This window comes from Zonotrichia albicollis, chromosome 5 (genome assembly GCF_047830755.1).
Source record: "Zonotrichia albicollis isolate bZonAlb1 chromosome 5, bZonAlb1.hap1, whole genome shotgun sequence".
NCBI classification, from domain to species: Eukaryota; Metazoa; Chordata; class Aves; order Passeriformes; family Passerellidae; genus Zonotrichia; species Zonotrichia albicollis.
In genome coordinates, this window is record NC_133823.1 from 52,659,294 (window position 1) to 52,681,247 (window position 21,954).

General features: G+C 39.5%; 1 protein-coding gene across 7 annotated transcripts in view; it reads left to right on the plus strand.

Moving 5' to 3' along the window:
• The first annotated feature begins 5,322 nt into the window (after positions 1 to 5,322).
• The window catches only part of JAKMIP1 (janus kinase and microtubule interacting protein 1), a 143,658-nt gene continuing 127,026 nt past the window's right edge, over positions 5,323 to 21,954 (plus strand). For 5 of the 7 annotated variants that reach the window (XM_074541734.1, XM_074541731.1, XM_074541737.1 and 2 more), the window contains exon 1: positions 5,323 to 5,463. The gene's annotated coding sequence lies outside the window, so the exon portion shown is untranslated. Of the gene's footprint in view, positions 5,464 to 6,139; positions 6,284 to 21,954 lie in introns of all 7 variants that reach the window. The other 2 variants (XM_074541732.1, XM_074541733.1) reach the window with 2 other exon arrangements.

Sequence of the window (21,954 nt, forward strand, 5' to 3'; positions counted from 1 at the left end):
AGGAATTTATCAGACTATCTGTTCACTTCCTACTATCAACCTTTGTTTGTTCTCAAAGGTCAACTTTATGAGAGCAATCTTTTTTCATTCTCTAAGAAAGCTACATCCAGGGGAATTCCTCAATATTCCCCTCAAACAAAGACCTTACATGACAGCAGTAGAGCATTTATTGATTTTGAATACTAATTGAAGACTTACATCAGTGTGCATAACAGAAAATGTGGTAGATCTTAAAGGGCATTTCCAGCTAGCTGCTATCCTTTGAAATGATGCATAACCTTGTATCAGGTCCTGAACCAGCAGTTTTGAGTCCATAGGTGCAAGAAAAGTTCACCTATGCTCTATAAACATATAAACTGCTGTAGCAGTACTTAAATATTCCGTCTGATAAAATTTTGATATTAATTAGAAGATCAGTAAAGGGTATTTTCATTTCTTTTTCCCATTGCATGTTACGTTTCTATAAGAGCGATGCTACATCCCGAGAGTTGATGAACTTACGTAATATTATCAATACATACTATATTAGAAGACTTGTCTTCAGAAAGTCAAGGTGGTCATTAGCAACTCATTCTTAAAAAGAAAGAAAAAATAATCATGAAGAGAAAAACTGGTCCACCAAAATGTAATGATTTTAAAGCCATGTTTAGAGGCCTTTTTCCATCAAAGCTCTGACTAGCTCAGTACATCACGTAGTAAAGCAAGCGTGAGTGAGCCACGGGCACACATCCTCAGAGAATTCCTTCTAAGAAGTATAATGGCTGTTATTTTTACACTTTTAATCCCTAGCCTCTCCTTATTACAGCTAATCATCTCAGCAACGCATTAAAGAGGGCTCTGCAGGTAGTGTAGCATGAGAAATCAATTGCCATCCAGAGCACTAGTGCTTCCTTCTATAGCAGCATCTTTGACCACAAATGGGTTAATATATTGTGAATCTTCCATTTTCCCTTTTGTTTTAATGAGTCAAATGTTTATTCCCATATTCCACAGCATAGTCATTAACTTCATCTATTTATATTGTCATTTTTAATTTGATAGGTGACTGGACAGCAAGGCAGCTTTTAACCAAGTCAGCTGTACATAAAGCCTATAATAAATCCTAATTTCAGGATGTATATCCCCAGAAGACTCTTCCCCCTCTATTAAGGAATAAGTGACTTTTCTAAAACAGGTGCAAGGAAACATTAAAAGTGCATACATATCTGCTCAGACACATGCTGACACACAAAGGAAAGGAATGTTGTACAATCTATCCAGTATAATACAGAAACACAAGTTATGATTGTTAAACTACATATTTCAACTCTTAATTGCAGTCTACTTCCTTAGGCCACTATTTTTACCTGTGCATGTTAATTATTCCCTATTAAAAGCAGGATTTTGTGACACATGCTATTTCTGGGTATTATACCTTCACCCACCTAAGGCAGAACCCATCACTAGGGTGAGAATGGGAGATGGGAGAATGCCTCCAAGAACATACACTGCAACTTGTCATATCAGTGTTTTGACCATTTGTAAAAGAAAATTAGATTCTGTTTATGTGTTGTTGAAAGAATTGATACAATGCACACACAACTCTTGGCAGGTGTGGGCAGGTTCTGACCTTGGCCAAACCTTTATTGGTCCCACCTTGTGAGCTGTGGGACACTCCAGCACCACTTCCCCTTTGGAACAGCAGACACGCATCCTGTGTTTTGAAATTCAGCAGCATGGCAGGTAATTTTTTTTTTTTTGGCAAGTGTTGGTGCCACTGTGAATTTTGTAACAACTGCACAGCAAGACAGATTCTCTTGGGGTGTATAAAAGGCACCTCTGCTCCAGGGCCAGGGCAGCCTTGTCAGAGATTCACCCACAAGGCAGAGAGCCCAGGCACCCCATACACAGACACTTAGCAGCCAGCTCTGAGTACAAAAAGCACATCTCAAGTACAGAAAATCAGGCCAGCTCTTTCCAGAAAGCTTGAATCTGAAAACAGTGTTTCTTAAAAAAACTTAAATGAACGCTAAAACATGACTGTTTTAAATGCAAATCCACTGCAAGTTTCGCAATGCCACAATAACTTAGAAGAATAAACCTCATTCCATTTCAATGACTCTGAATCTCCCAGGCTTTCTGAAGGAAATGTTCTTGAATCCAACTTTTCTAGAAAAATCATTTCCATAAAAGATCACACCCAAATCCTTTAAAGTGCATAATTATAGTCAGTAAAATCAAGGTTCCCCCTAAAAGAAATTTTCTCTTTCTTGTCCTGAGCAGTATTAACATTCAATGCTGTAAGAAGTTTTAAATATAGCCATATATTGTACATAATTGTTGTACTGTTGCTATGCACTATTATATAACTGCCTGCAGATGGCTGCATTTCAATGGGAAAAAACACACTGTTTAAAAAAATCTGTTCTTTGAGTGTGTATTTCTGATTTCTGAATAATAGAATTGATAATATTAACAATAATAACAACAACAATAATAAAAAAAAATCAAGGCACCACTTTTACATTTACAGCAGTAAATAGGCTGGTTCCCTCTGTGTCAATCAGTTTCAAATGTGATGGATTTTTTTAAAATAAAAGAATGTAAAAGCTTAAGGCATTACAAAAAGAACTGAAGTTTTAAAAACTTCTCATGCTTTGAGCTTTAACTGAACAGGAGCACCACCTCTGTTTATAAGAGATTTTTATTAGGATTAAAAGGCAAATTTAGAGCAAGGAGTCTGATATTCTTCTGCTAGTCTGCAGGATTAAAGCTCTTTAAAATGAGAATATCAATATTAAAAATGAATTAACTTTTCAATTATGGCCTGTCCTTGAAATTTTATTTTGCTTTCTACTTAATATAGTTACTGCATTATGAGTGCAATAAAGTCAAAGTGCTTCTAATTCTAAATTGCATAGTTGTAAAGTTACCAGAAGGTTTTTAGGGCATTTTTAAGTGTAGTTTTGAAGAGTCAGTTTTATTCCTCCTGAAATAAATGAAGAATTTGCATTGATTTTTAAGGAATTCAGAACAGAGGCAAGTATTTTCTTGCTGATGTCTCACATACCACTTTTCAGATCCAATACTTCAGTCTGCTTTAGCAGTCACTAATAGCAGAGGTAGGAAGCTGGTAATACACTGGCCAAATAATCAGTAATAATAAATCAGCTGATAGCTGGGCAAAATACTTCTCTTCCTTTGCAGACATCTTCTGGATTTCACAGCTCCACACTCTGTTTGTGTTGTTCAGAACCTTCCCCCATCAGCAGGGACACCACAGTCACCAGGATATATCAGGATTTATTTTTGGCCAACCCACTGAATTCCAGTATTCCATGACCACTAACAGCACTTGTTCTTTGGGGATGGGACCATCTTTACAATAAATCTGTGCAGCACAGACAGTGCTGTGCAGTGTGTCCCTCAGCTTCTAGATATTAGTGGATATCAAAGTCCAAGCTCTCAAAAGAATGCTTTAGGGTTCATAGAGTGATGGTTGCTCTCCAAATGAAAGGAACAACAGGTATTAAAGCCATGTCTGACAGGTAGGTAATATTTTTGACTCTGTGCAGACAAGATAATCACCTCACTTTTAAATTAAATAAAATTCATTTTAATTAAAAAAAAGCTGAAACATTTCTATTAATGAAAAATACTGAGAAACAAAGTGCTAACTAAGATATAAACTATACTTTCTTCTTTATTTTCAAGTAAGTTCAAGTGAAAATTATTTATTAAGAAAATATTTTGCCTGTAACAACCCTATGCACCAACCCACTCCAAGCAAATCCTATACAGAACATCCTGCTTTTTTTCAGAACACAACACTGCATCCTTGCACAAGACATAACACTAATATGAACCCATGCATATAATATTTATGAGTTCAAATTTCCTCTCTCCCTGACCAGAGCCAGAACTCAGGCCCCAGATTCCTACTCTTATGAAGAACACTTAGATAGCAGCTAAAGCATAACAAGCTGCTTATTCTGCTTTCATTAATCCAGACTTGGAACACAACCACTAATAAATGTGTTGGCATTTTTTAAAAGTCTAAGTATAAAACATTTATACCTGAAAATTTCTGAAGAAAATGGTAAAAATTAACTATATGAAATAATTAACAACTGGGACACTCAACTTATATTGCTTTTAAAATCAAAAGCAGCATTTTCTCTTACAGAGAAGGAACTTTTGGGGTTATTCTGGCTACAAGAATTCCTTTAGGTCTTGTTTGAAATGCCTCCCTTTGGAAAGAGATTTAATTGATGCTTCACATCACCCAGCAATGCATATTCCCTTTTAGTCTCATAAGGTGTTTCTGTTTAATTGACTTGACTGTTAAAATGTGCATTCCAATTTGGATTTCAATCATTCAGTGTGGCCATCAATAGAGTTAGTTTTATCTGCAATACTGAAGCATTCCCTTCTCAAATTTCTGTGTCTGTGATGCTGCCCTGAGCTGTGTCTGTGCTAAACTCCACCAAACCTATTTGAGTATGTTCTGAGGCTGATACCTGTTTCTTGTATATTGTGTTTACTGTTCAAGTCTCTTTTCCCATTGCCATCTTGTCTTTTTAAAATAAGTACAAACCTAGCACTACAGCAGCAGCTGCAACAATAGCAGAACAAATGGAGTGGTAAACTGGCTTATTCTCTCCTTGATTTGAGGCCAGTTTACACCAATTCTGTATGAACCATCAATATAATACTGAGCCAGTTATCATGACCATTCCCAGTCTCTGAGGTCTTGGTGCTTGGCACACAGAAACACATTTCTGCTGATCACTGGGTCATCACTGAATCTGAATCAACAGAAATGTCACCACTAGCAGCATTTTAGTAAAGGTGCGTTTACAGCTGATGCATGGAGGAGTCAGTCTGGATTGAAACCCCTAGCAAAGCCCGGGCCCGGGAGCTTCAAGCTGATATTCTCTTCCATTCTGACAAAAGAACGAGGTTTTAAATGGCATCAGGATTTACAGGCGTCCGGCAGCTGAGATGATCGGACAACTCCGTGTCTAATTCTTGCATGACATAAAAAATTAAATGGGTCCCTCCCCTGGGCACTCCGTGCCGGACGTGCCCGCACCTGCTGAAGCGCGGACCGAGCGAGGGGACGCGGTGCCCATGGCGTGCGGGGCGGCTCTCCCGGCGCCGCAGCCCCGCGGATCCATCGCGGATCTATCGCGGATCTATCGCGGCTCCACTGCGGATCTATCGTGCTTCCATCGCGGATCTATCGTGCCTCCATCGCGGATCCATCGCGCCCCGAGCGGCGGCGAGCGCGGGGCGGGGCCGCGGGAGGGCCCGGCCGCCGCCGCCCCCGAGGGCGGGCCGCCGGTGACAGCTGGGGAGGGACCCGGCAGCAGCGAGGTGCGGCTGCTGCGCCGCTGCTGCTCCGCATCGCGCCCGCGGAGCCCCGGGAAGGAGCGGGCAGGGATCGGCCGGGCCCTGCCGCCGCCGCCGGCCGCGCAGTGGGTGAGTGGCGGCGGGCACGAGTGGGCGATGCGGGGGCGGCGCGGCCACGGCGTGGGATGCAAGGATGGATGGAGGGAGGGATGGAGGGAGGGAGGATGCTGCCGCGCTCGGAGACTTTGGTCGTGCGAGATGCCTAAGGGAAAAAAGTGCATCCCGGGGCGGGGCGAGGCTGTGCTCCTCTCCGCTCGCCCGTCCGTGCCGGTGACCCGACGGGCGAGGAAGCCCCGGGAAGGGGGGCCGGTCCTGGCGGGGCAGGGGCTGCGCGTCCCCAGGCGGGGCGAGGCGGCTCCGACCCTCCGGTCCCTGCCGGCCCCCGCCCTCCCGCAACTCCCCCGCAGCCATCAGCGGGCCGGGGCGCGGCCGCGGAGGGGCCGGGACAGCTCCGGGCTCCCCGTGCTCCCCCAGCCCCGCCGGTAGCCGCGGCACGGCGGCAGGACGGCCGGGAGCATCCCAACTGACGGCCCGGAGCATCCCGGACTGATGGCCCGGAGCATCCCGGCGCTGCCCGCTCCCGCCCGCGCCGTACCTGCGGTGCCGGGGGTCCCCGGGCAGCCTCCGGGGCTGGCACCTGCTCCTGCAAGCCGGGTCTTGCCGGCAGCGATGCTCGAGGAGAGAACCCGAGGCCTGCCCTTGGAGGGCTGGCAGGATGAGGCCTTTATTTTATTTTTTTTTGCAGGGTGCTGGCTGGCTGATATTTACATAATATCTCTGCTTAAGTGTGACCTCGTCCCTAATTGGAGGCTTCCTTTGCATTTTCTATGGCAACACTACAGAACAGATCACTCCACTGGGCTGGATCGCAGGAGTACCTGCACACACTGTAATTTTTCTCTCTTGGTTCTGCATAAGGATTGGTTTGTTCTAGTGGATGGATGAGATTTTAAAAAAAAGTTCTTTCCATCAGCCCTTAAAGCAGTGTCTAGGCCTGCAAGTCACTGCAGGTTTGCGGGATCTCTAAATTAGAGGACGATGAACACAGGCTTAACTAACTAGCAATAATTATTTTTGTTAGGTATTTATACATTTACTAGCCTTACAAATTATTTCCATGCACCACACTGCTTAATCAAAACAATCATAAGAAATTATGTTAATGATAACTGACTGTATTTATTTATTTTAGATTAATAGGATTATTAGAAGAAGAAAGAAAATAAATCCTAGCAAATTTTGTAAGGGGGAAGGAATTGAGACCCACTTCATTCAGAGATTCCTTTTGCTCAATGAGATCCCTACCCTGTGCTTAGAACCCATCATGTAAACAGTATTGTCTCTTCTTACACTGTTGGCCTCACTGACAGCAAGCTTGATGTGCCTGTATATTTAACCAGGAGTTGGATTCTGTAATGCTTATTAGGGTCTACTCTCTTTCATCTCTGTGAGATGCCAGCTTCAGTTTCAGGTTTTATATGGCAAAGGGTGAATATCTGTGTGTTGGTTTTCCAAAACCTGCTAAAAATAAGTGTTTTGTGATTGTAAGACACACTAATTCATGGTGCATTTAGGCAAGAAGGTTTTTCTAAAGACCTTTAAATTCTGTCTTAATTATCTTTTGACATGGTGTTGTTGTTCTTCATTGAAAAAGAACCCCATGCCTTTTCGTTAATAATGCTAAAATTAGTTACTGTGATACAAAAGTTGGGATACTGTGTGTGGCTTAGAACATTTGTTTTCTGTCTCTGCTCTGTTTGTACTTCTCGGTTTACTGGGATGACTTTGTTTCTTGCACCTGAGGTAGTGTGGGGTCTTTTGAGGTTTGAGCTTTTTGTTTCTGGATGGGAGCACATAGTTAGGTTGTTAATGCTAATCTAATCTTTGAATAGATATATTGGAGATTCAAACAGAAGGGCCAAGAATCTGGGATCTCATGGAAAAGGTGATTCTTCTCATGGGTGGAGAGACTCATGGGTTGGGAGAGGTGCTCTACAAGTTCAAGGAGGTCACTCCTGGGACTCCCTCACTGAGCCACTGGGGCTTGTCTGCTGCAGGCTGGCACAAGTACTTTAAGAGGCCATTGGTGTAGAGATTGGCCTAACAGGTTTAAGTTCTCCTGCATGTAGATGAAGCTTTTTATTTCCATTTGCTTTTTGGAAGTGCTCTGCTCTGAGCTATGCTCTCTCTCCACTTAAATGAATGCTCCTTTAGTGCCTTAGATTGTTGTTACGGGAATGCAGGACTTGGAAATATCCTCAAAAGAGGCCATGTGTTGTACCTGAGGTATAAATGAGGCTTGAACTGAAAGAGATGTGCTCTGTTAAAATGTTAATTCCAGGACACAGTGATGGAGCAGAGGTTTCTTAAGATTCTTCTCTTAGAGGTCCATCTCATTCAAGCTCACATTTTGTTTTCCATAATTAGTACCTTTATATCCACACACCATCTTCATTGCAGCTCACCACAGCTCTGCTCTCAGTTTCTGCCTTTAAGTAAAATTTGTCAGTATGCAAATGTTTATAGTTAATTCCATGTATAGATTTTTTTCTTGTAGAACATTTTGGTTGGATTATGATAGAAGATGGGAGATGTAGGAGTAGCAAGTATATGAAGAAGAAAATGGGCCTGGGCTTATTTCTGGATTGTGCAAGGCCAGATGGAGCTGGCATAAATACGTGTCAGGGAGCAGAAAATGCTGAAGAATGTGAAATTGGATTGCCCCTTTGTATAAAAGCAAAGTTGGTTGCATGCTGCCTCTGTGTAAGAGGATATTTGGTCAGGTACAACTGATTATTGCATCACCATTTATTAATGTTGAACCAAAGTTGCTCTGCCATCAAAAGAACCATCAAACCCTTCCTCATATCCTTGTCTGTAGTCCTGATTTTTTTTCTCTCAACTTTCATTAACTCTGTTCTGCTTCATTTTGAAGGCACAATATTCAGAACAGACACAAAGCCTTAATTGCAGCTTTGTGTACTGATATGCACAAACACATTCCATCTCTTGTTTCTCATTAAAAAAAAATCCATATTTAGAACAATTGTTAATTTAGGGTACTTATTGCAATGTTACTCAGCATTAGCAAGGAAAATCCATTTCATGGTCATTGTTTTCTCCACATATTACAATAAAATATCTTGAGTTAATGATCTAAAAATGTGGGGTTTTTTCCATCTTGGGAAGTTTTACTCCTGTATGCAAATTTTGTTTCTTCCATTTAGTTTTTGCTCAGGTTTTTAAAAATAGCAAACTTTATCAGCCCTAACTTCAGTAATAGGGAAAAATCTATAGTACTTCAACCAAAGTGATGCAGATTCATTGTCAGTGGGGCAAAATGGAGCCACAGTAGTAGTTTAAACTAATTTTTCATTCATTCTTTTTTCATTATACTTCCATCCTTTGCACATTATTGTAAATGATAGAACTTTGTCTTTGGCAGATGGAATGCTCTTGTAGGCCTTTCTTAGCAATCACTAAAACTTGGTTGGTAACTTTCTTACTTGCAATATTTCATCACTTTGTCTGTCTGATTAGAATGGCAGCTGAAGAGAAGCTTCTGCCATGTGCTGGGGTGGGTGAGGTATTCCCCTTTTCTCCCAACACAATCCAGGCTCATAGATCTGGAATTTAATTCCACAGCTGCCTTTGGATTTGATGCATTCTTTCTTTACCATATAGGTTCTCAAACACATGCATAAATGCACATGAAGAGCCAGATGTATTTGGGAAGCTGCCACCTTGGGCTGTTAAGTTGGACAGGAATGGATAATGCTTGATGTAGTGAGGAATACAGTGGGAATTTCATTAGTTTATTTTTGTTCTGTTAGTTCACAGAAACTTGTACTCAGTCTGTGTCTTGTTCACAATGGGAAATTACATGTTGATAAAGACAAAGGTATAGAATGGCAATATCTTAATTATCTTCAAATCCTTGGTTTTAAGAGAGGGTTATCTAATGCACATTTTATAAAAACATAAACATACATACACATGAAGTTATTCTGGTGCTTTCCTGTTAACATGCTGAATAATCCAATAAACTGAAACCAGCTTCTGGAGGGAAAAAATGAAATTGAAGTAAAAAATCACCTAAATTGTGTAATGTTTAGAAGTAATGAATAGACTTTTAAAATATTTTTATGTCATCCTCAAAAAGCACATACAACATTGGTTTGCTTTGCTTTGACTTTACTTTGTTTTTAGTGGAAGATGGCTGAAGGACATCTTTGCTTTGTTCTGATAATAAGAGAACTTTGATGTAAATATTAGTTAATTTGTTTCTTGCAGATGTTTTAAAAAACCTATATATTTAATCTGCAATCTGGCATTCTGTAATCAGTGTAAAATTAAGAGAGGAACTATTTATATTAAATGTTTTTGTTCATGTGTTGCTTATTTCTTCCTTACTGCATGCTGAATGTAGCCACAACTATAGGAGACTCAAGATGTCTCTCCCAACTCTTTGAAGTTTCTGTTCAGTTTTTCTTCTCACTTTTAGCCCATCTTAACCCCATTATCTGGCACCCTCCCTTGACATTAAGGGAAATGAAAGCTGTTTCAGAAAGTATGTTTTTTCATATTTCATAGTCCATTTAAATTTGACTTGCATTTGACAAGGCATTATGACTGAAAGCTTTGAGTTGCCCTTGTGATAGCTGTTACCTTTCCACCCAGGAAGGAAGTGTCAGTAGAGTCACGCAGCTGCATTCTGCAGTTTCACTTTTGATTCAGCGCTGATGCTCAGCATGTGCTGCAGATGAAATGTTTGGCTTCCTGGGTGTAACCTCAATCAGTGATGTCCCTTTGGCCATGGTCAGCACCATTTTCAGCCTTCATTGTAGGCACTGTCTGCAGATCTGCTTGCTTTGACTTTGCTGTGCAGGTGAGGACGTGTTTTTTTTGTTTTCTCTTGTGAGTATAACTAAAATTTAACCCTAACATTATCTATTTATTTTAAAATTAGCCAAGTGGTATGTTGGTGCAGTTGAAACTGTGTTACTATTGTTGTTATTATTGTTTGTATGATAAGAGTAAGAGTGAGCCATTGCAGAACAATCCTCTGTGTATTCTTCCAAAATTATCTTATTCCTCTTCTTCAACAGAACAAGGAACATCTTATCTAACTAAAGTACACTATTTTACTTAGACTTTCCAAAATGTCAGTGATTATGAGGCTGAGATTTTATTTTCTTTTTCTGTTTTCTATCCAGAGCAGTATGCAGCATCTGGTAGCTTTTAATTTACTGCTCTGTAATGCTTCTGTTTGTGCAAAAAGTGTCCAATATTTTGCATTTCTTCTCACTAGCTTGCATTTGAACTACCACCCAAAGATACAAGCCTTGTTTTCTTGTGAACTAATTCTCTGAACAAGCTTATTATCCATGTTTATAAGTACTTGTGGTGATGTGATGCATGTCTGCCCTGAGTCTAATCAGGACATGTTTCCAGGGTGAAGGTTTTACTTTGTGAGACAGTGATTCTCATTCTGTTTGAGTCCCTAAGATGCAAGTACTTCTCTGATTTTGGAGTAACTGCTTCCTGTAGTAATTTCTGCATTATCTGCATCCTGTCAGAATGGAGAGAATGTGTTGGGGGGTGCTCCTTCTCTATATTGCTTAGAAATGAGAAATTAAACCCCAAGAACAGACTTTTTTTTCCATATCAAGGTGTAAAGCAGTACTTTCACAATGTTTTTACCTTTTGTTGATCTTCTTGAGTCACATCTTGGCATTTCCTGTAGAACAGATCATGGCTCAATCATTTATTGCTAAGCTTGTCAGATATAGACTATATTATAATCATACTCTGTTAATTTAGTGTGGCAGACTTTTATTTCTTATAAGAGAATTAATTACTTTTTCCTCTTGAATCCTTTTCTGGACTCCCTAGTTCTTAAAAAAAATAAATCTGCAAATACATTTAATGCCACCTTCTTATATCAATGTTCTTTGAGATGCACTCATTTTAAGGAAGATCAATTGATAATTTATCTGAAGTATGGCAGAAGAAAACAGTTCAGCTGACCAGTAAGAATGATGGACTTAATTCTCACCCAGGCAGACTTCAGCTTCTCTGTGCAGCATAATCCTCCTCAAGATAATCATCCTGTTAGCTTCTGCATGAGGCTTTGGCCTCTACCACGTAGGATGGGAGGGAGGATGGGATGCTGTGCCCCAGCACTGACTGTCTGTTCTGGTAATTCTGTGTTTTTTAGTAAAATGCCAAACTCTTACTAAAAACTTTAATTAAATTTGCTGCAGCCTGGCTTCCTACGGAAATGAGCCTTAAATGCCTCTGCTGCCTCTGAGTCCCCCATGAGTAATTTTTGCATTTGTTGGACAATTTCAAACTACATGCGTGAAATGGTTGAAGTCTTGACGATAAATCTCCTGCTCCAGAACTTAAGACATAAGTGCTTGATTGCAGAGATAAGATGAGCCTTTTGCTTTGTATTTTTGGTCAAGTTTCACTGATGAATGGCATGAACTTGCATTCTTTTCAATAAGTCACCTTGAAAAATGAATCTTTTGGATGACTATGTTCCTGACAACTCATTATATCCCTTTATTAATGTTTTCTACTTTGGTTTGGTGGTGGGGTTTTTGTTTGTTTGTTTATTTTGGGTTATGTCTGGCTTTGTTTGGATTTTTTTGGTAGATTGCCATCATAAACTGAAATTTCTCAGAATTTTTTAGATTCTGTATTTGACCAGCTGGGAGGCTGGAGCTGTTACTGTCTTTTGCAGCAAAAATGCAAAGCTTTCCTGCATTCAGCTAACTACCAACCCTGCCTTTATGTCAATAACAAATATTTTGTGTAGATATTATTGCTTGCAGATTTTTTTTCCTACTGTGCACTGTGTTAGAAAGCCTGAAATATTTCTAGAATTTTTTGTAATTTTTTCACCATCTTTTTATCTTAGCCTTTCCTAGATTATGTGTAGTCTAAAAAGTAGATGCCTACTTCTCCATCAAAAAGGCAACTGTGACCATACCCATGGTTAGGTATATCTGAGCTAGATTTAGTCTGTCTATTTAGTGAGCTATTAGGAATGTAGGTATTGGATAAAAAAGCAGTGCTTTTCAGGAGTATAATTTTAAATGCTGAGAATTTTGTGTGTACTCAGAAAACACTCCAAGAATGAATATTGAGATAAATCTGTTTCATCGGCCTATCTGATGAACTGGGTGAAATAGAAGATTCCTGTACACTAGCACTTCAACATAATTGCATAATAATGATAAATTATGCTTTACAAGGGGATGTGTTGGAGATGTGTCTTATTTAAACAGTGTTTAAGCTCTAATCACAGCACTTAGTGTACTTAATATATGTATTGTCCAGGAACTGAGGAGAGGCTAATCCTTCAAATAGCACAAAAGCATCACAGGATTCCAATTATTTGCTGTTTCTTCACAAAAACCTTTAGAGGGATGCTTTCCCTTATCACTTGAGGTAATAAATAGAGTGCATTTTCTGAGATTTAGATGTAAGTATAAAATCAGTAAAGCAGAGCTGTGAATATCATGATTGTCAAGAACAATAATTCTAATCTGCAGAAAACCTCCCCAATATTTACTGCAGGTTTGCTCTTTCATACCCAGTCCAGTTTGTCTAGCCTTTGCACATCTGATGCAAAAATGCATTGCTGCTTCATCTGCCATAATCAGCTGTAAATAGCATATGGGCTAAGGGAGCTGGAAAAAATCCATGGTCCTGAACTGGAATGCAGTAATTGCCAGCTCCTTACTGGGAGGTGGGACCAAATGTGTGAATCTATCACAGCATGAAGCTTAGCTCTGTGAAATAACTCTCCTGCTCTAGTTATTTCAGATACTCTGGAATAACATCTCTGTTTCTCAAGGAAATTATTTTTATTGGTATATAAATAAAGAGGGAGAAGGAAGAATTAAAATGGATGCTGTATTTTGAACTGTCTGTAAGGGAGTGACTATTTCCATGGTCAGTCTTCATGTGAAAACAAGTCTGAAGAAGCTGTATGGGGAGTAGACAAGTCAAGAATGGTGAGAAAGATGCAGAAGGAAATGAGTGAGTTAAAAAAAATATGCTGCAGAGAAAATAAAAAAGAGTGGGCATCTATGTAGGCAGCTTTGTTGATGCCAAAATGCTGCATGTTCTTATTTTGTTGTGCTTTGTCGTGATGGAGGAGTACATGTTCTGCACAGATTAGGCCATGTCATTCTGTTTTCTGAAATATTTTTTTTTAATGTGGAAGAAGCCATTAAGACTGAGATACATTCTTTAATAATGAAGCTGTGCAATATGAAACTCTTATTTTGGGGGGTTTTGAATTACACAAAGCATTTTTTCTTTTTCCTGTTTCATATTGCCTGAGATGCACCCCACCCTGTGTGTGATAGAAATGTTGTCATGGCTTCTCCTTTGCAAAGGCTGTAGATTTTAAAGTAGAAAAATAAGAACCCTCTTGACACTGACTCATTTGATTCTGATCTCAGCTGCAGTTTCTATAACATGGATCCATCATCCAGACATTCATCACCTTTATTGCATGAGTTCTGAATTTGCACTGGATGTAAATAACACCCAGTCTAGGCAGTGAGATTGACAGTAGGAGTTACACTCATTGTGGCCCTGACCTCTGTGCATGGGAAGAGCTGCTTCACTTTTGGGGCTTTGATTACAAATATATCATTCTTCAATCAGCAGTAAATAATCTGAAGTAAAGTCTAAAGTTTGGATTTTTTCCCCAGCTTTTAGCATGGCCCATGCTGCAGGTGTTTCTGACTGATGAAACCTGCCCTGAAAAGTAGGACTGTAAATTGCTTGTATGTATTCCAAGGATTTTAGTAGACAAATGTGCATTTGGAGCCACAGAAGAAAATTTAAATGATTGAAGAAGTACACAGACCTTCTTCTGTGATGTTAACTCTCTATATTAGTATAAAACTAACACAGTACACTTACTAATTACAATGTCAATAAATATAATCAGGTTGTATTGTAGTTATGAGACTCATTAAACCTACCTGTGAAAATCCATGTAACAAAGCTTTGTATCATCCATACCTGCATTTTTAGGACTTCATTGGTTGTCCTTAGTTTTGTTTTCAGTTCATGTGCCAAGCCCTTTCATTTGAACTTCCCAAAACCCATTTCTTAGAATTTTTCTGTAGCTTCCATGTTCAGGAGCTGTATTCTTCATCCACTGATGCATTTGACCTCCAACGGCATGAGCTCTCTGAGTCTGTTCTGTTTGGTGGCAGACCTCAGACCTGGATGAAGTTTCCCAGTAAGTGGAGACAACAAGTAGAAGGCACTGGAGATGCACCAGCAATAATTCTGTGTTTGTTTCTGAACTTAGAGTTGTTGACTGGTCATGAAGGAGATCTCCTGTGTGCCAACCTGGCAGACCACAGTTCCTGGCTATGTGGTTTTGCCTGTGTTGATAATTGCTGTAGGCTCTTGATAGACTGACACTTTGGGTGCAGGACAGGGGGTATGTTCTTACAGCCTCCTAGTCCCTAGTAGGTTTTGGATGACAAGAAATGGCTGTGCCTTTGAAGCAGGAGAGTTATTGCAGTGTGTACATGCAGTATTTCCCTCACTGTAGCCAGTGAGAAGGATAAAGCAATAAAGAAGGCAGTCACTATTGCCCTGAGAGTGCTGGTTTATGAGCTCACTACAGGTCTGTGAGCCTCTAGTTGAATATTTGGAAGTGAGTGTTTGTTTGCAGTGAGTTGTGCAGGTGGTGGGTGCTCCTGCCTACTGAAAAAATGAAGAGATCAGTTTTGAGACTGATTCTGTCAGTAATGTGTATCCCTGCAGCTTCCATGTTGCATGGAGCACATAAGCAGGGTAAATAATGATTGTGCTTTGGTAGCTCTCAGCAAACCTACATCAGTGTGGAGATCCTCAGATGTTGTGCATTGGGTGCAAAGGTCTTACCTGTTTTTGCCAGATAGGATTTAACTTTCTCTAAGTAAGTAGATAGTCTCTAAGATAGTCTTTCTTAATGTTTTGAGAACTTTGTTAATTTTTGCTGTGGCTTTTAAAACTGGGCTTGGCTCCAAGGTGTTTGGTGAAAATGCTGCATGTCACATTAATTTAGGTGCAAACGCCATTGGTATGGGATCATGGCCATTGCTGTTCTCATTGTAACTTGCTGTGAAAAGAGCACATATGCAACTCCAGAGGAAAAAAGAGCTCACTCTATGTCTTTATAAAGGCCACTGTTACAGAGATGAGAAACATTTAATTTTAACATAAATTTGGGAGAGGCCACTATTACAGAGATGAGAAACATTTAATTTTAACATAAATTTAAGAACCTGATTGTGTTCTTAATCTGTTGTAGTAAACGGCAGGCCTGTCCTCTACATCTGCTTTAGCTGGATATCAGCATAGAGAACTGTGGTACACAGGAACTCTGTCTTGTGACTCTTCTGGGGTAACACATAAAATTGTACTAGACTTGTCAAACAAAACATCAAGAGGTGAGAGATGGCTTGAAGCACATGTGTTAAAGTTCCTGAGCAAGGCTTCTGTGACTATTAATAATTTCTCCTCTATGAAAAACTGTCAAGTAGTTCTGGATTTTTTTGTTTTTGTTTTTTTTTTTTCTGGTAAATATTTTCAGTGTGCTCCACTGAGATGTTATGACTCACTGACAGCAAAAATAATTCCCTTTGGAACCTGGTTGTAGGGGAATAGAATATAGGTGAATAAAGGTAGTATAGCAAGTAATCTTATCCCCTAAAAAGTTGCAGCTGGGTTAATTATTAAGGATTAGGAGCAGGCCTGACTTTAACAGGCCACAGCTGTAGCCAATAAGGAGAGTGTTATAAAAGAGTGGATTGGTTGGTTGGGGGAACTGTAGTCAGTTGGGTGCTGTGAGGACAAGGAAGAGTCACTGCTTAGAGGAGCTGCCTACAAGAAGCATCAAGGAAGGGAAGTATGAAATTCTGGCAATATGGAACACTTGCAATGTAATGACAACGCCTGGTCCTGCACATTCTGACTGCACATCCCCTGATTTGTTCCTGGTCTTTTTTCCTTGGCTGCTTCTATCCTTTTGACTTACAGCTGGTTAAACGAGACCACATGCACTCTAGCTTGACACCCCTTTACGGACACTTCATCCCATTGGTTTTAGGAGTACTTATTTTTTCAGATATTTTAAAGTATGTCCCATCACCGTCTTCTGTGTTGTATGAAGGTTATAGATCCCATTGGAGCAGTATGTTCTGTGACTCTTGTTAACTGATATTCTGCACTGTGATATTTAGGGTTGCTTGACTTAGGTGAGCCAGATGTTGGAGAAATGGTGGCTGAAGACTTAAGTGCTGTTTAAATAAATATAAACTAATAAACACCTGAGTCCAAGGGGAATGTTGGAAATGAGTTGCAGGAAATCCTGACTTGTAGAGCTGTAGAATGGCACTGAAGACTGTGAACACCTTGGTTCTGTCATCTGGGCTTCAAACTAGACTGGGTAGTACCTATGCAGATGTGAACAGGAAGCTTTATCCTATAACCATGGCAAGCAGAGGTTCCAAGGCAGCTCTGTGTTGGCAATATATTTTCTGCATGCTGTTAGTAGTTTTTTGCTAATAAACAGCTTAGAATAAAGCTGCAGTGGAGTATGCAATATTGCTGTTAATGGGACTGTCAGGTTAGAGCAGTGTTTTGATTTTGGAAATTCATATTTCAAGCAAATCAATTAAATATCAAAGCTTCATTAGTTAAGAAGTTCCATTAAATATTGTGTTTCTTCCTCTGGTTTTGTAATGTTGGAGTAGATTGCTGTGGTGTTTGTGTTGAAAATCTGGTAAAGGATCACTTTTTTTTTTTTTTTTTCTGCAGGAAAAAACACAACAGGAAAGCATTTCTAAGAACATTGGGTTTCACAGGGGCCTTAACTTGCAGTATGTGGTCAGACTTGTATATTTGAGTGCTTTTTGCCTTGGATATTCCTGTAGTGATGCTGAGCAATACAATTCAGAATTGATGTCTACATCACTGCACTAGCAGAGAGCCAATCTGCCAGTTGGATCAGAATTTGACTCTGCTTCTGTTCCTGAGTAGATGTGTGGGGAATAATAGTCTCTGTGCAGAGATTTAATTCATCTTTTAATGCCGAGGGAATTTCATTTCCTGCGTCTGTGTTTGGAGTGCTGGCTATGGAAGTATGTCAAGGAGACAAAACTATCATCCTGTTCCTGATAAGGCAGAAAGCAGTGTACTCAAAACTGGCGGTTGTTTAGTTATTGTCCTGCCTATCCACATGGCAGGAAAGCAATAAATTCCTTGGTCATCCTTCTGGACAAGATACTGAGCCAGAAGGAAGATGCCTCATTCGTAGTCTTGATCTGTAATCTGGTGCTCAGCTTTGCATTTTCTAACTTGGGTAAAAGTCATTCTATTTCTGATAAGTAGAATTTATATGCTGATGTTTCATATGGCAGTACCATAATCTGCATATTATTGTATAGCTAGTTGATACACGTCCTCTTTTTTCCTCATAGCATGGTTTCTCACTTATAGAGGTTTTCTTCCTTCTTTATTCATGAAGCACCTAAGCCTCCTGTGTAACTTGAATTTCAGCTCCTTCTGGTATGTTTCATTCTGCATTTCCTTTTTACATAATTGCTTCTTTTCTTCCATTGAGATTTTCTTTGTAGGCTAGAATGTATATATTTCAGTCTGCACTGATCATCTTGCACTTGTGTAAGACATTTTAATGAATATTCATAATATGTCTTTATCTTATGCATTTGTAATAATAAATGTTTGTAATCAGATTCAAATTTGCCTTTGTAATGTCAAAGAAATATATTTTATAATAAATTTTACTGGTGCTAAGCGTGGAATTTATATTTCTGAATTCAACATCAGTTTTTACTTCAACAGCATGTCATGTTGGGTGATTGTCAATTTCCAGAGTACTTAGTGTTTTTGTTAAATGATTTTTTTCTGAATTGCCCTTACATTAAGAAAAATGACCTTTTTGTCTTTTTTTAAATAGCAAGCTACTTAATTTCTAATTTCTGATTTTTGCTTTTTGTTAGTTTACTACTTGGCTCACCAATACCTTTTCTCTTTGAGTGAGTGCAACCACCCTTCTAAATTTTGGATGTTATAAACACTTTATTCAGAGCTTGAGGCTCAGTCAGCATGCTGAGTGATTGTTTAATGCCAGGTTTTCTACTGATTGTATTGTTTTCTTCTTGGACATACAGATTGATTTTTAGCATTCTTCTCAAGCTCAAGAAAGTTAATCTTTCAGTTTACTGAAGCCACATTCACAGAAAATTACCTTTTGGACTTTCCCTTCCCAGTCTTTCACCTCATTGTCAGAATATGATGCACATGAAGATGTAGCTGCTTGTGAGATGGTTCAGTGCCTTCCCCTTTTCTGCACTTCATCTGAATGACCGGGTTGCTGCAGGAGGGTTCACATTTCCCTCTCTCCCAGAGAGCTGCATTAGGATTAATGATTTGGCTGTGTGAACTGCCAAGCCAATGACGAAATTTCTGCTAGATTGGCAGCCATTATTTGTTGCTTTCCTGTCATCAAGTTTTTTTTATAAAATATTTAGGTAAAATAAATGTAAACTGTTTATCTTTGAGGCACCTCCTCTGTTTCCTTTGTGAAGAGCTAAATTGTTAAAAGCACTTCCCACTGGACTTCAGCTTTAGCTTTGTAGTGAATAATTAGCATTTGAAGCCAAGATACCATGTTTATGGTCTATTGGTCTTGTTTGGTTTTGGGAATGCCGAGTTTCCATGCCTAGTATAGTTGCTCTGCTCTGAATATTGAAATCTGTGGACCTGATACAGTAACAGATAAAGACCTCTGAGTGCCCCAGAGAAAATGTGGTGTCCAGAAATGACATCTCTTTGAGCTGTGTTTTTAGTGCTTTTCCTGTATATGCAGTATCAGAAGACACAGTGTACAGAAAGCAACTAGTGACACTGAAATTGAAACTATTTTCATACATATACATCTTTTGTATTCTAATCATTTGTTGAGATGAACTTGAAGTGAAGAACCCTTTAAACACAGCCAATTCTGTAAACGACAGGAACTGAAGTTGTGTGACGCAATGACAAATTGTAATGATGAATTTTTAACTACTTCTTCTGTTTTTACTAATATTTTTCCTGTCTTTATTTTTTACATCACAGCTTTGCATTTCATGCTGTGCTTGATTTCAGGCAGCAATGTGATTGTATTTGGCAGGGCGTTTACAGTAGGTGACTTGGGTCAGAGGGCATGTTTTGAACAGCTTCATCCTTTTCCCTGCTCCTTTTCCCATCTGTAATCTTAATGTGGTGCTCTTCCCATACACCTTTTGTGACACTACAGCTGTCTTTCAGCATGCAGGGGTGATCTAAACTGCTTTTAGCATTTCATTAATGCCACTCTTGTTCAGCTGGCAGATGTTGCCATGCACCCCAGCCCCCCTGATCCCCACATGCCATATGTGCCTGCTGGGCAGCTGGTGGGATGCAGGACCCTCAGCTGGGGAAGCACGACTCTCAGAGGATGCTCTCTGAAAGATGAAGACCTCTCTGAGATGGATGAGCATCCTTGTCAGTAGATTTTCAGGGGAAAAAGAGGCCACTGTGATAATAACTTGCCTAATGTATAATTTGAGTGCTAAAGCATCTTTCAGTAATTTCTTTGTGTGTTCATTGACTTGTAAATGCAGGCATCTGCTCTCTCCAGTGAATGCTTTAGTGTCAAAGAACTCACCAATCTTTTCACTTACCTAATTCCATTGACTGCATATTCCCCTGCCTTAGGAATCTCTTTTTTAATAACACTGACTATATGCAAATATAATACAAATAAAGAGTCTGTGTTATAAATATGGGATAAATTAGGCAGAAGTTTATTTTAGGTTACTGGTTAAATTGATGATTGCCATATTTAACAAAAGTACTCTTTGTGCTATGCAGCAATTTTTACAATGAAATTGTACTCTCATCATTGAGTTGACATGGAAGAGCAGGGAACTTGCTGGCAGGCATATCTGGGTTAGGCTGCACTAACTCATTAGAAGCTCCTGAAGTAGGATTACATAAATGGGACCCTATCTTCTCAGGTTAAATATAGTTCTGTAGTTTAATCTAATATGTGGCTGCGGTAAAATCTGTGTTGACTGGCAGCAGCAGTCTGATCTGTCCACCTTTTCAGTGATATACTTAAAACAAGACACCCAAAACATAAGATTCCATCTTTAACGGAATTCAGTGTGAATTTATTGCTGTTATATGGGGTGGGTTTTATAAAAATGAAATATTAATTAACAAGTCAGACTGGAATAAACTTGAAATATCTACATCACAATTTTCACTAATTTATTGTATCCTAAGTTAAAAAAAATTACTTTTCTTGATTTAGGATATAATCTTGAATCTTATTTCAGCAAAAGTAGAGCTGATGTTAGTTATAAAAATCTATAAAATACATAATTTTGCATTATATCACAATCACAAATAGAGCAAAGTAAATGTATTCATTCTATAGGAATAGATAGATTCCTTTGTCATCTTTTTTTGAACTACTAGATTTACATTAAAATTTGAAGTTCATGACATAGTTTGTAGAAGCAGTGTTCCTTAATGAGATTTGGAATACTATTTTTATTTTATATTGCTGCTCTGTACTTCTATAATTATTTTTAAACACAATTTTCTAGGGACATTATTCTCATTTTTAGTTTCCATTCAAAAGGTTGAAAACCTCCCCCCTTAAAAGCCCCACAAATGCCCTTTTTCTAACATTAGAGTTCAGGTAGGTTTTAAGCATCTTTTTCAATTTCTGTGTAGGGGCTTACCTTGACCTGCAGTCAAAAATGACATTTTTTCATGTAGTTGTCAGGATGCATATTTGTGTGTGTTCATTTAGATGGACCTGTATATGTTAGTGGTTATACACAGCAGTCACATAGACCGAAAATATTCTTGCCAGTGCCTTGATTTGCCATTTGGTTCTCAAAAAGCCTTTTGTTGGCACTGTGAGTTTCATTCTGCTGGGGCTCTGAGCACCCCAGCTCAGCGGGAGATGTCCCTGCCCATGGCAAGGAGTAGGAATGATCTTTATGGTCCCTTCCAACCCAAACCAGTCTGGGATTGTGAGCAGGCCTGCATTTCAGTGCTGAACTCTCCAGCTTCTCCCTGTTACAGCCTGAGCTGCATTTCTTAGTGCAGCCTTGCATTTTATCTGTGAGTGTGTGGGCACACCCGAGCTGCAGTTCTGCTCTCTTCCAGGTGTGTTGTCAGTGCCACACCTGCTGCAGGTGCATGGGCACGTCCAGCACACAGAGCATGGCGTGAAATGAGGGGGAGCCTTAGCTGAAGACATGGTGAGCATAGTTCATATTCATCATTGCTGTTGAAATTTTTTCTCAGATAAACGTGGACAAGTCTGATAAGGTCCATGTCCACCAAGTACAGTCCAGTTATAAGTTCAAGTCATAGTAGTAAATTTATTTCTGTAAAACAAAATCTCTGAGTAGCTGGGAATCTCAGTCCCTCTTTTAATTCACTGCTGCAAGTAAATTC